This window comes from Colius striatus, chromosome 7 (assembly GCF_028858725.1).
Source record: "Colius striatus isolate bColStr4 chromosome 7, bColStr4.1.hap1, whole genome shotgun sequence".
Taxonomy (NCBI): Eukaryota; Metazoa; Chordata; class Aves; order Coliiformes; family Coliidae; genus Colius; species Colius striatus.
In genome coordinates this window covers 34,535,138-34,548,260 of record NC_084765.1, presented here as the reverse complement: position 1 = coordinate 34,548,260, position 13,123 = coordinate 34,535,138, and positions in this window count along the sequence as shown.

Genomic DNA, 13,123 nt, shown 5'->3' with positions numbered 1-13,123 from the left:
CAATACTTCACTCCCAAATCCTCTCCCTCTCCAAGCACATGCCCTTCTGCCTGACATTTCATTGTGTCATAGGATTAATTAAATGTTCTCCTCCTCTTTCTATAGGGAGGCTGTATCCTTTTAGGCAAGATACCATGGTTTAGGGGGAGGTTTTAGTTCAGTGGTTTGCATACACAGATATGTGTGACTGAATTTGCCTGGTTCCTTAACTCCAGGGGGTGGGAGAAGAACTGGAGATTCTTCCTGACACAGGGATGGTTCCCAATGCCTTTTGATGATTTGACAGGTACTGCCTAAGATCAAATTTGCACAATCCTTAGCTTGGAAATGAACACACAGGAAACTTCAAAAGAGCTGGAATTGCAGTTTAAATTACAAACAAATCACATTTTCATTGGAAGGGCTATGCAATAATTAATTGTTTACTTAAATGTAGGTCTACATCTGAGAAGGCTTTTGGGGGATTTAAAAAGGTCTGCACATTAAGTCTGACAGGAACATATGCTCCTATGTTGTTTTGATCTACCCCTAACAGAGCTGGAAGGACATAATATGCAATAAAAATAAGATAGAAACTGGCTGTTTCTAAGAGAAAAGTTGTTTGTTTGGTTAGATTTTGATGCAAATGGATAAAAAGATGAGAGGGGATAAAAAGATGAGAGGGGATAAAAAGGCAAAGGAAATTCTATTTTCTTTTAACAAATTAACCCATCTATCCACAGTTGAGGTTTCCACCCACCCATCAGCTAACACAACAGCATCATGGCATGTGTGCAGTCTCTGTTCAGCACAGAAAGAACGAAACCCTGGCTATCAGGTCTGCTGTTGCTTTTCTCCTTTGGAGAACCCTGTGTTGGGTATCAAGATGTAACAGAAGACAGTCCCAAGACACTTCTCCAACACTCACTTACTAATTTACCACTCCAGTCACTGATTAATAGTTAGTGTCCTGGCTGCTCCTAGGAGGGATGAATGTGGAAGCAAAGAAATCACAGTGCAATTGCATACAGACAACAGCAGAAGAGGCAATAACAGCTCCTCAGCCCACCAACGGGAGAGAGAGAAGTGTAGGACAGGTAACAAAGAGAGAGTAGCAAAGCTTTCAGAACTGTACTAAGCATCCCTAAACAGATCAGAGAGGGTGAAGTGTTGACCAAACTTTGAATTTCTTAAATCAAAAGGTGCATAAAAATATATGCTAGCATTTCTTTCCATGTAACATTACTTTAAAGCAGCACAGTAACACCTTTAGTAGCATCTGTTAAGGTTGGTTATGAAAGCAAACCATTTCACTGTTTTCTGTCTGCAACTAGGTGGAGTTTCAGCTATTTATTTCTATCTGTAAAACCTCACCTGCCTTGTGATTTGGACATATGACTGATGACTGCCCTTTCTCACCAGAGTGCTGAAATCAGCAGAGCCCTTAGCTGAGCTTTGTTTAGCTCTTTTCATTGGAAAAGAAAGTTGAACATCTATTGTGTATGTCACTGGAAAGGTCTGCACCAACCCTGCCTTGGAGTTATTTGCAGCTATTGACTCTCACTGCATGAAGGTCAGTTTCTAGAATTCTTGTTGCCACTTGTCAGACACAATCCACTCTGAAACCCAAGCCAGTTTCCAGGTGGTATTTGTGAAGAAATCCATCACCTTATTTGGATTTTCAGGGCCATGTAAACTTGGGCACCCAGCCTTAATGACAAACTCTTATTTTAGAAGTTGCCTGTTCACAAAACCACAGGAGAGGAGGATTTATTTCCAGATAAATCATAAACTTTGCCTGTATAGAGCTGCAGCTGAGACAAACTCACCTTTTCTCTGCCAGCATCTGGGCTGTGCCCAATGACTCCCTGTGAAGATACATTTCCCTGTTTCATTGTTGTAAAAATAAAAGCTCATTTACCTCAGTGCACAAAAGGTTTTAATTACACCAGAGACTACACTTGATAGAAGTCAATTGTGTTGTTCATATCCCTTAAAAAAAAGAAAGGTTTGTGTTTCTTTTGTGTGTGAACTGGGTATTCCCTAATTTACCTTGGGATAAATGCTATTAATCTGCCTGTAACGCAGCAGAGCAGATCAAAGGGCTCTGGTTCGTGCCTCTCTGCAGCAGCCACTGAAGATGCCAGAGTGGTGCACACTCCCCTAAACCCACGCTGCTCAGTGATTTCACTCTTAAGCCTAAGTTACCACCACCATCTACAAAGGCAGAACCATGGGCTGCACGTTGGAGATAAGACCCAGAACTGAAGTACTCACAGATGGCAGTCGCTATAGAACCACACAAAGGATTCTTTAATTAAGTCTTCCCTTTGCCTTATTAAAATTCAGGAAAGATTACTGAGGAATTTGTACTGTATCTGGAAAACAAATCATAACAATTACAGCAGGCTGCCCCAGGCTGGCTAGATTGTAGCTTATTATTCCACAAAGGTTTGATAAATGTGTAAATTTATATAGAAGGCTTCTGCATGTCATCATCGCTGTGCAAAGACTCCCTGCTTTCTATATCCAGTTTTAGAAGGAAGACCAGCTGGCTAGAGTCCCTTGAATTATTTGCTGTTGTTGTTGAATTTTTAAAATACATATAAATTATGTCTCCCATCTACAGTTTATCTACAAGCTGTCAAGCTGGGACTCATTCATGCTCTTTTTGATGCCTACTGAAAAGCTATCTAACAGCTCAGTTTACCCTCTGGCCCCACATCCATTAAACATCACAAAAAACAATGGCTTTCAGATTCTAAACGTGCATTTTGAAATGCCACAGGCTCCTCTTTAAAGAAAAAAGCAAATTTTAAAGTATAATACCTATGAGCTTAATTGCCTTATAGGCATAAACCAGATTGATCTGTGTATGCCCATGTTTCCCCTCCAATTGATTAAATGACGGGTCAAGGATGGGGGGGGATATTGAGTGAATCAACCATTATATGCATTTCCACTTAAAAGAGGAGCTTTGAAGAAAGATCAGGACTAGATTTGTTCCTCTTCATTATGTCTTTTGAGTACGTGATTCCACGGAGAAGTCTGGAGCGATGGCATGAATTATTGACAAGGCTTATGGATTACAATGCCAGAAGGGACTGCCAAGATCATCTAAGCCAACTCCCCTGTATGAAACAGACCAGGAAACATCTCTGAATTAACATCTGGATGAAGATCAGAGGCTTGGAAAACACGTCCACTCCTAATTAAAACATATCCATCACTGGATAATCCACTAACAACCCTAGGGAAATATTGCTAGTGGCAATGTTTAACAACCATCTCTTAGTCAGAGGGCAAACAGATCCAGCTTCGGCTCTTAGCTGTTGGATTTTGCTCTCCTCCAGCCTGCAACTCTGAAGAACACTTCTATATTTTTCCTTCATCTTCAGCTGTTAGAGATGATGATGTGTTGCCCTTTAGGCTCATCAGCAATACACTGAAAGGGTTAGATGCCTTTTGTTGTTTTTAAACAATTATCATGTTGCATCTTTTTTGACTCTTTAATTTTTCAGCCACCTTCTTGAAGTAGGAACATGTTACCGTGACATTGCACCCAGTGGAGTCAACATCCACGCCTGATGCTCTCTCTCTCTCCTTTTACTGTTCTCATGATTTTATATTCGAGACCTCAGGCTAGTGTTGCACTGGGAGCTCCTTCACCATGCTCCTGCATATGCCACTGCTTTAGCAAATTTAGAGTCATTTACATGAAGCTGCTTCAGTGTGCAAGATACCTTCTTTTTGCTCTAGAAAAGAGGAAAATGTAGATTTTTGAAAGATAGTGCTTCCCTGTTCCCTTTCTCAAATGGAGCAAAAGAAATGTGAGGTCAACTCTCTAACAGGTAAGTTACCAGGCACCTTTGGCTCATGCTCAGAGGTTTCACTAGAAACGTCTTCATAGAAATAGGGTAGCTTAATTTTGTGCTTCAGTAATCCTCTCTATTCTACACAAACCTGTACCTGCTAATTCTCTTTACTTTCTCACAAGGGTTGTGGTTACACCAAGACCTCAACTTGTTTGCCACTACCAGTGTTAGACAACCAAGACGTTTCCTGGGGCAATCAGGTACAGTTAGCTGCTGTGATAATGGTGCCAAACTATAGAGATTAGAACCAGATGCCAAAAATTCTGTAGTATTTCCCAAGAAAACGGGGAATTTACTCAAGTGGGTGATTTGTCACAACAGTAGAAGATGGCTATTTTTTAGCCATGATATGTAGACACTGTGTTAAAAAGAGAACAAAAAGCCTTTTCAAATTCCAGTAAGACTAAAGATGTTTTTGTGAAAGGTACCAAAGGTAATGTAAAAGACATTTGGGTTTATCACAGCAGTTGGTTGCTAGTCTGTCCCCTGTACCTGCTGGTGGTGACTTCTTTTCTTGCAAGGCTTTAAGTGTTCCAATATATGCAAGCCTCATTTGCAAAGAAAATACCAGGCACTTGCAGACTGTCTGACAGCTCAAAGCCCCATGTGAGCACTTTGCAAATATTTTAAATTCTGCTAATTTTACTTCAATGACACCTTGAAGCCAGGACTCCAGGGTCTCACCCAAATCAAACAAACCCAAGGTACAGCACTTCACAGTCTGCAGGCTGAGGCATAGGCTCTAATGTGATGTGACCGAGGCCATTACGAGAGACTTGGCAGAGAAAAAGGGAGAATCCTTCAAACTTCCCACAGGAGGGAAAAGGATATAAGGGCTTATGCTTTTGTAGTGGGCTTATTTTCCCCCCACTTTTGATTTTAAACCACATTTGTCATTGCATCTCTGTATCAATAATCAAAAAGAGATACTCAGCAACCTTCTACAAAGCTGATCTTTGTTCTTATTTTTACTCAAAACCACTCTGTCAGGGTTTGGCCAATGAATCAAAGTCTTCATCTGATCATGACATTAATAAATAAGGTGACACAATTGCTCTCCACTGCAGATGAAATTTGCCATTTCATGCTTCAGTTGCCTAAAGTGAGAATGCAAGAGAGATATTTTTTCTCGTGGTGGTAAGGAAAGCTGATGAAAGATTACCTTAAAATCCCTCATAAGGGATGAACGAACAAGAGGGGTGGTTTTTTTCCCTTCCCTTAAAGATAAAAGCAAAGAAATAAATAAAATAGCAGGGGGCATACTTTATATTGATTTTCTTGCTCTGCCTGCATTAAGGCATCATTCCACCAGGGACTGCAGGGAGAGACAAGCTCAAATGAAGAGCTGAACAGATGCCACCGGTGTGTGGGCTGGCTACCAACACGAAGTGCGGATGCAGTGACGTTCGCCTTGCTGCCCACCTACGCCTTTCAGGGCTTCTGTTTGCAAGTCCTGCCCAGTCAAGTTTATTCAGTAAGCACTCACAACCCTGTCCTCAACGAGGTGTGAAAGAAAGAGAGAAAGAAAGGAAGGAAGGAAAGAGGAAAGGAAGGTAGGTAGTAAAAAGAGAGGCCTTCTGTACTGAAAGAAGGAAAAATACTGTTGTTAGTTTGTAAGGGGGTTTGGCATCCTTTTGTAATACATGAAGGGTTAGAAGCACATTTTGAATTTCAGTTGGCTTCCAGTTCCTGAGTTGAAATTGTTCTGCAAAATCATAGAGGGCCATAAGAGACTGATGCACTTCAATGGTCAGAGAAAGAAATTCTAGCCCAGATACACATGAGCCAGCCAACCATTTTTCATTAATATTCTCTCACGGGTAAATAGCAAGTTAAAAAGAAGTTAAAATAAACAAACAAACAAATAAATAATAAAATATCTCATCAAAGTAGCCATGGGCTTTCTTATTGCTTTTAAGAAAGTGAAATGAGAGGGAGATCTGTGAGTTCTGAAATGTATTCTTTGCAGGGATGAAAGCATCTGGCAAAATACGAGAAATCATTACTATTACTTAAAAGATGGCTGAATTATATTTTTTTACTGAATGTTGAAGTGAAATGACATGGTGCATTGCCCAGCAACTAAGTAGTACTGGAGCTTCGTGGATTTGGAATGTCTGTCCTATTAGTGCAAGGAGGGAAATGCTTTATTCTGGAAGGTGTAATCGAGGCAATGGAGAACAAAAGGAAAAGAGTACTATACCCAACAGAGGAAAAAAAACCCTGAATATGGTCAGTATTTCATTGTTTAGAGTAACAAATCATTCATTGACATACAAATCTATCTCTCTCTGATAGAATTAAATAAACCCCAAGCTTTTAATATTAATAAATAGTGTTTTCCTTTCAAGAACAAACAGAAGGGAGGAGTGGGGGGGGGTGTGTGTGTATGGTGTGGAGGTGTCATAGAGACCAGTAAAGCTATCTTTACATGAATAGATTTGCATTTTCTTTGAAAAATGAAAAGGGAGAGGTGTGGCCATAGGAAAGATTTTGGTCATGAGTGGTTTTAACAACAAGAAATTATGCTGTTGAGAGGCTGCTTCTCTGAACCTCTATTTCTACCTCCCCTAAACAAAAAAAAAGGGCCACTTTTGACATACAAAAAGAGCACAATTTTATTTATTGTTTGTATAAAAAAAACCTTGAGTGATTTTCAAATGTTAATTTGTTAATTAGAACATGCACTGAGTGAAAAAGTTTTGGTAAATCATTTCAGAGACTGAGACACTTTGACATTGAGGATATAGATAAAGAATTAGTCAAGCCACTGAAAACCAAAGTATTTGTGAAGAAATGTTTGTAAGATCATTGTGACCTGAAGCATGATAAGACTAAAGAAACTATGTCACTACAAATGAATCAGCTAAACAATGGAATGAGGTATCCCAAAGGTACAATGAAATAGTGGTAAATTCTATGTAAATTCAATAATTTGATTTCTAGAAGGAATTTATGTGGAAGTTTTTCTCAAGATGTTATTGTTCTGTTCTGTCAGAGCAAAGAGACTGTGGGCACAAAAGATTTAACAAAATGTTGGGAAAACTTTGGTTTGCACTAGTTCTTTTTTTGTTTAGGAGCAATAAAGTACATCAGCTCCACATTATGAGTTCTGCTTGAAATGCTTTTACCTTCCTAATTTTAGTATGGCTTGTTAGAGGCACACTTAGCCTACAATGACAAGGGTTAACTTATTTTTCCAATTCTCAATCTGACCTTAAAATCAAGAAAAGATTAGATTTCGAGTCTTTCCTTCACCAGGAGGTGCATCCTACAGCAAAAGGCTTATTATCACCCACTGTGGTGATGAATTCATGAGCTGAACATAAATTTCTCAGCCTTTGAGGAATGTATTAAATTCTCCCAATATACATCCTAGCAAGTTAATGAGTAGATATTTGCATGTGTGTATATAAAAAGGTTACTTATAAATAAATCCTTCTCCCTTTATAAGTCTTTGTGCCATAGGAAGTTAACCCCATAAGCCCTGGTTTACATTAGAGTATGAGTAGTTTTTTTCTGTATATGCCAGAGGAATTACAGAGGGATTGTTGCTTTCCTCAAATTTGGGGCTGGATGAAATTGGGGATTATTGAGTCTACAGTTCATGTGAGCTTCTCAGAAGCTGAATGTAAAAGACAAAACTGAAGTTAACAATGGGATAAAAAGACACAGAAGTCTCCAGTGGTGGAAAATCCCTGAGCTAGACTTGGCCTCCTTTATTTGTAGCCTACCACTCATATTAATTCAGCTTCCCTGTATAAAAACACCAGTCTGCCAATGTGACACCCCTTGTTCCCTTTGGATGACTAGGCTGTACCAGTAGCTACAGCAGGATTCTACTATCTGCAGCCAGGCAGGAGACCAAGAGCTCTCAGCCTTAGATAGATCTGATACCACTCTTTCTATCCATATATGGCATTTCAGTATTACTGACTGAATCATCTCTTAAATCTACTCATAACTGAAGAAATCTATTTAGATTATGCCCAAATTATGAAACCCAGGAGCTGTCCCCATGTCCTCCCCTTGCTCTTGGCTCCATCTGAACACTTGCCTCAGGAAAGGACATCTCTACAGAACAGATGCACTCTTAATTCAGATTTCAGCTACCCAGCTTGGTGTGAGATCCTGGTCAAAAGAAGATAGTCTGTACTTTAGAAGTAAAGCTCCTTCTTCAGACTTAACTCGGTCTTGGAGCTTCATGTGACACACAGGCACCTGAAGTGATCCGTCTCCAATAACAGATAAAATAGAACTTATTTCTTAGTTTATCTTTTTCCTTTCCCTAAGCCTATTGAAACCTCAGGTTTTCAGAAAGTGGAGTGTAAATCAATGAGCCCTTTCACTATAATTATCACCAATAGCTGTACATTGCAATTTACAAACCAGAAAGCGGACTCTGTCTTCCTGTAGTTTGATCTCCTCTCCTCTGTATGCTGGTGCCTGCAGGAGATCAGAGGGCAGCAAGGCTGTGAAAACTGTGTGGGATGAAACCCTAAACAGGAAAGAATCTGTTGTGCAAAAAGCCTTTTGTCAGCTGAAAATTACACTTGTAAAAAATCCAGAAACCCCAAAGCTTGTGGTTAAAGAGTAACATCTTTAGCTCTAATTTATACTGACAGCACAATAGAGCTATTGCTCAGGCTCTGCCTCTTCTTGCCCTATCACAGCAAGGGTGTTATTAAGCGATAAATCAATTTCTACAAGGCAAACTGGATGTTAAGTCCTTATACAACATTCGTTTGCAACTGAAAGCAAACAGAAATACCCTGGCACAGGGGCTTGTTGACCCCTTTTCAAGGGCCAAGCTTGATGAAATGCCCCACATGCCAGTACAAGGCTGCAGTCAGTATTATTAAGTCCAGAGTGAATGCTATTTCTCAGAATTTGGTCAACTAATGATTTCTTCCTTAAAGTAATAAAGACCCTGAATTAATCATTTGGGTTTGAACAGTCACTACTGGCAGAAATGTCATTCTTTGGCTCTGATGGAAGGTGTCAGCTGTTGGAAACCAGAGCCCAAATAGCTAGACCAGCTTAGGCCAGGACCTGTCATGTCTCAGATCCTGTGCCAGGTGAGGCACAGAGCCTGATAGCTCAGAAGAAGATGCAGGGAAGCCTGGCAAGGAGGAGACCCCTACATAACCTACTCCTAGACTCCTCTGGGTACAGCACAAACTCTCTCCTGTGTAAGATAAGAGCAACTCCCTTCATCCTGTTGCTGAGATGCTTTAATGCTCTCCTGCATCCAGGGGAAGTTGAAGTGGAAAAGTCACTACAGCTGTCACTAAAGTGCCATTAGTGAAAAGTCACTACAGTGCCATTAACACTAAAACCCAAATGGGAACAGCCCCCTATTCCAGCTGCTGCTCATCACTAGCTGTTGCTAGTGATGCAACCCACTGAATGGAGATTGGGAGAAGAAAGAGGATGGGGAAAAACAAGACTTTTTCTATTTGATCTGGTGACAGGTCTTTGAAAGGGTCTCCACAGTCACTTACTCTGAGGTGATATCGAGTGTTCAGACAGCAAACACACAGACAGGGACACCTGTGGAAGGAGGACGGCAGGAAATGCCACCTAATGGAAACCTAATTACTCAGAAGATCAAGGTGAGCTTTTGAGGAGATGTCTGCTTTCTTCTCTCTACCAGTATCCCTTCAGCAGTGCTGGAGGAAGTGGTGACAGCCTAACATCTCTTTTTTTGCTTGGCAGGAAGCCAGCTGCTCAAAAGACGTAATTACCTTTCTCCTTTGGCTCCTTTGCTTTGAGGAAGAGTTTGGGTAGCATCTGTCACCTTACCAATTATGTTTTCCACTGGTGCAATGACCTCTGCATCATCTCACTCAGCTTAGAAATGAATCACATACATCTTCAACCACTACTGGAGTTCAGAGATGACCTTTGGGTCAGTTTTAGCTCCAGGTTTTATCTCAGCATCTTCCACTGAGCCAGGTGAGATTTTCTTTTTGTTTGTGGTGGGGTATTTTTTTGCAAGGAATTCTATAACTGATCTGTCTTTGGTGGCTGTATGATAGTGAGAGAACGGAAGGGAAAAACTGCCATAGCATAGGAGAATAAACCTGTTTAGTTGTGGATGGATGGGTGGCTTGCAGGCAAAGTCATTTCAGAAGCCATCAGAGGAAAGATGAGATCCTGTCTTTACATCTCTCCCTCAGTATGCCCCACGCAGAAGTACCAGACTCTTTGTAACGCCAATCTTTGCACGCTGGAATGAGTTAGGGAGGGCTCCCAGGAGCTTTTCAGCTGGGAGATGGGAGGAGGTGGCAATGTTGGAGATTGAGTGGAAACTTCTACAGCTGGCACAGAGGATGTGAGTCAAGGGCCTCCTGAACTGCGGGTGCTCAGCTCCCTGCAGACTTTCCCCCCCACCATTAATAGGCTCTGTGTGTTTCAGTGGCCTCATTAACAATGCAGCAGCGATACACAGTAACACGATGCCATTGCTGCAAATGGCACTGCTTCAGATCATTACTATAGATTGCTGTAGCATTCTTTCTCTCCCAGCAATAGTTTCATTTGAGTTCAACCAGATTCCATCAAATATTCAAATGAGAGCAGATATTCAACTGCAGCAGAAAGTGGTTTGCTGGTGGTGAGTCAAGGCTTTCAAAGTTTTCCATGGTTTTTCACTCGTTCCCTCCATCCCTGAGGTGTTAGTTTATTGCTAACTACCAAGAGGGAAGACACAACTTAGCAATGGATAGGGAAGGAAAAGGAAGAAAACCTCTAAACCACAGCTGACCAATATGCAATGCATTTTGTGCAGAAAAATGTTTTCAGTGTTTCTGTTTTCTTTAAAGCTGGCTATATTGTGATTTGAGGTTAAAAAAATAGCCATTCCCTAGAGTCCTGTGGCTGGTGCATTTGATCTCTTTTCATCTCATGTCATGCAGATTAACTCCAGTTGAAAATAAAATTATTACTGGTCTTCAGCACTTCATTAAACCACCCAAACCTTGAGAAAAATGTCTTGCCTTCCTCCAAATCTTTGCTGTTTGCATATTTTCCTGTTTATCTGGGAGTTGCCCTTGCAGGACATATCACCAGTACAAACAGGACTCATTCTCAGGAGTAAAAAATAGTAACAAAGCTCTAAAAGATATCAACATGATGCTGGATCCCTATGAAATCTAAAGTGCTCTCTTACATATTTTCAGGGCTCACTGTGAGTATAACTGCCAGGTTACTGCAAACAATCTGATAAACCTCCTGGAGAGATTAGCACAAAGGAGACAGTGAGGGACAGAAGGAGCAGCAGGGAGGATGTGTGCTGGGAGCCAGCTGAGCTTATGTCCCCTATGAGAAGCAGGGGGACATGCTGCTGCTGCCCTAAAAGCCGCAGAGAGGGCTCGCAGGAGGAAGCAGCAGCATCTCCACTGCTCTCCCAGGAACAGCAAAACTGAGGGCTAGATTCAGGCCAACTCCTGCAACAGTCAGACTGCACACAAGATGTGTCCAATTTAGATACCATAGCTCCTTCGTCATGAGAAGAGGGGTGGTGGCCTTGGAAAGTAGGTGACCTGAAACCACTGAATACCCACTCCTGGATTCAGGGCATGGTTATTCACACTTCCAGTTCAGCAGCAAAACCAGGTTGAGAAGTTGCAGCATAGCTGTTGGCTCCTGATCTCACACTGCCATCCACCACCGCCTCTGCTCTGCGGAGTGGTGACACAACCCTTACACTGCCTTCACCTTCCAAGCCACCTCTCGCATGGCCACCGACTCAGCTGTCATGGCAACAGCAACATCTAAGACTCAAGCTGTCTTCCTGGGGCTGTACATGTTATGGTACAAATTGTCAAGGAAGTACCACGCAAAAAACTCCACCAGCATCATCTCTGCTCATCACAAGTCTTTTATCAGACATCCATTCTTCCCCATTTGGATAACACAGTAATCTGTTAACCAATAGGAAGAAGACCCCAAATAAAGAGCACACAAAGAGGGGAAGCAAGATATGGAGAACAAAGGCAACTGAACACAGACTGCTGTTGCTGGCAATAGTAATGTGAAAGCACTTTAGCATGCGGGAGTTTTAAGTTTTACATCTTTGTGCTGGAGAATTTGTGGCACAAAAGGCAGTGAAGCGAATTCAAAGCAGTTTTGACCCCATTCCCTTCATGACAGGAATCTGTTTCTTTTGCAAATAAACCCTGTTTTTTTCCCCAGCTCATCTCTCTCTGAATGGAGGAGCAGGCAGAAACAAATTAATCATGCTCACACTGCCCATTTGGTGTTTACTCGTTGCTCTGAGCTCCTTTGTGATTTCTCTCAGAATATTTTCATGTGCTTGTTTGGGGAGAAACTTTCCTCCAGGCAGTAATGCATAATACAGTAATACAGGACATTGCAGCAAATTTTGTCTTGTCCAAAAAATAAAGCTACAAGGTGGATTTGGTCTCCCATTTGAATTCCCATTTGCTTACCTAAACAATAATGCTATTATCTCCGCTGTGAAAGGAAAGTCAATACGTTGCACATAATGTTGTTTTTCTGTGGTCTGTCTATTCTCTGCATTCTAATTTTCAGTGTTAACTTCCAGACACATCTAATGTTTCATAAAAGGCAATGATCCATCTCAAATTCCTTGGGACATGTCTCGTTTTCTGAAATATGTGTGTTGTTTACTGCTGGCTGAGGAGAAAAAAAACACTTTCTTGCTGCTGGTCTTTATATCCCAGACTTTATGTCTTTTCAAATCCTGATGGAGAAAACAGAAAAGGTGTTGACCCTCATTTTATGTAATTTCTATCCAATCAGTTTTTCCTCACACTGATTTCTTAGGCTTGATCCTATATCCTGCAAGTGATGTTTTCAAATTGTTAAGGGTGATATTTTCATAATTGTAGCATTCAAATTGATTCTTGGGGCCCTGGCTGTGTTTAGTGTCTGTGTTTATCAAGTTTTCCTTCTTTGTCTCAAGCCTGCAGAAGTGTTTGTGTGCCTGAGAGACAACTGGCTTTCACCTATTCCTCTGTTGTAGTGCAACTGGTCTGCTCAGCTAATCATAGAATCATAGAATGGTAGGGGTTGGAAAGGACCTTTAGAGATCATGTAGTCCAACTCCCCTGCACAATGTCACAAAAGGTATTGTTTCTCCCTCTGCATCTTCCCTCACTCCTTTTCTGGGCAACATTTTAGATTCCTTACAATTTTATGGGGCTTTCTGTGCTCCTTTTCTCAGCTAAAGTCTTGCACAGATAGAACAGCATTCCTTTTCCCAGGGACAGATCTCAGCC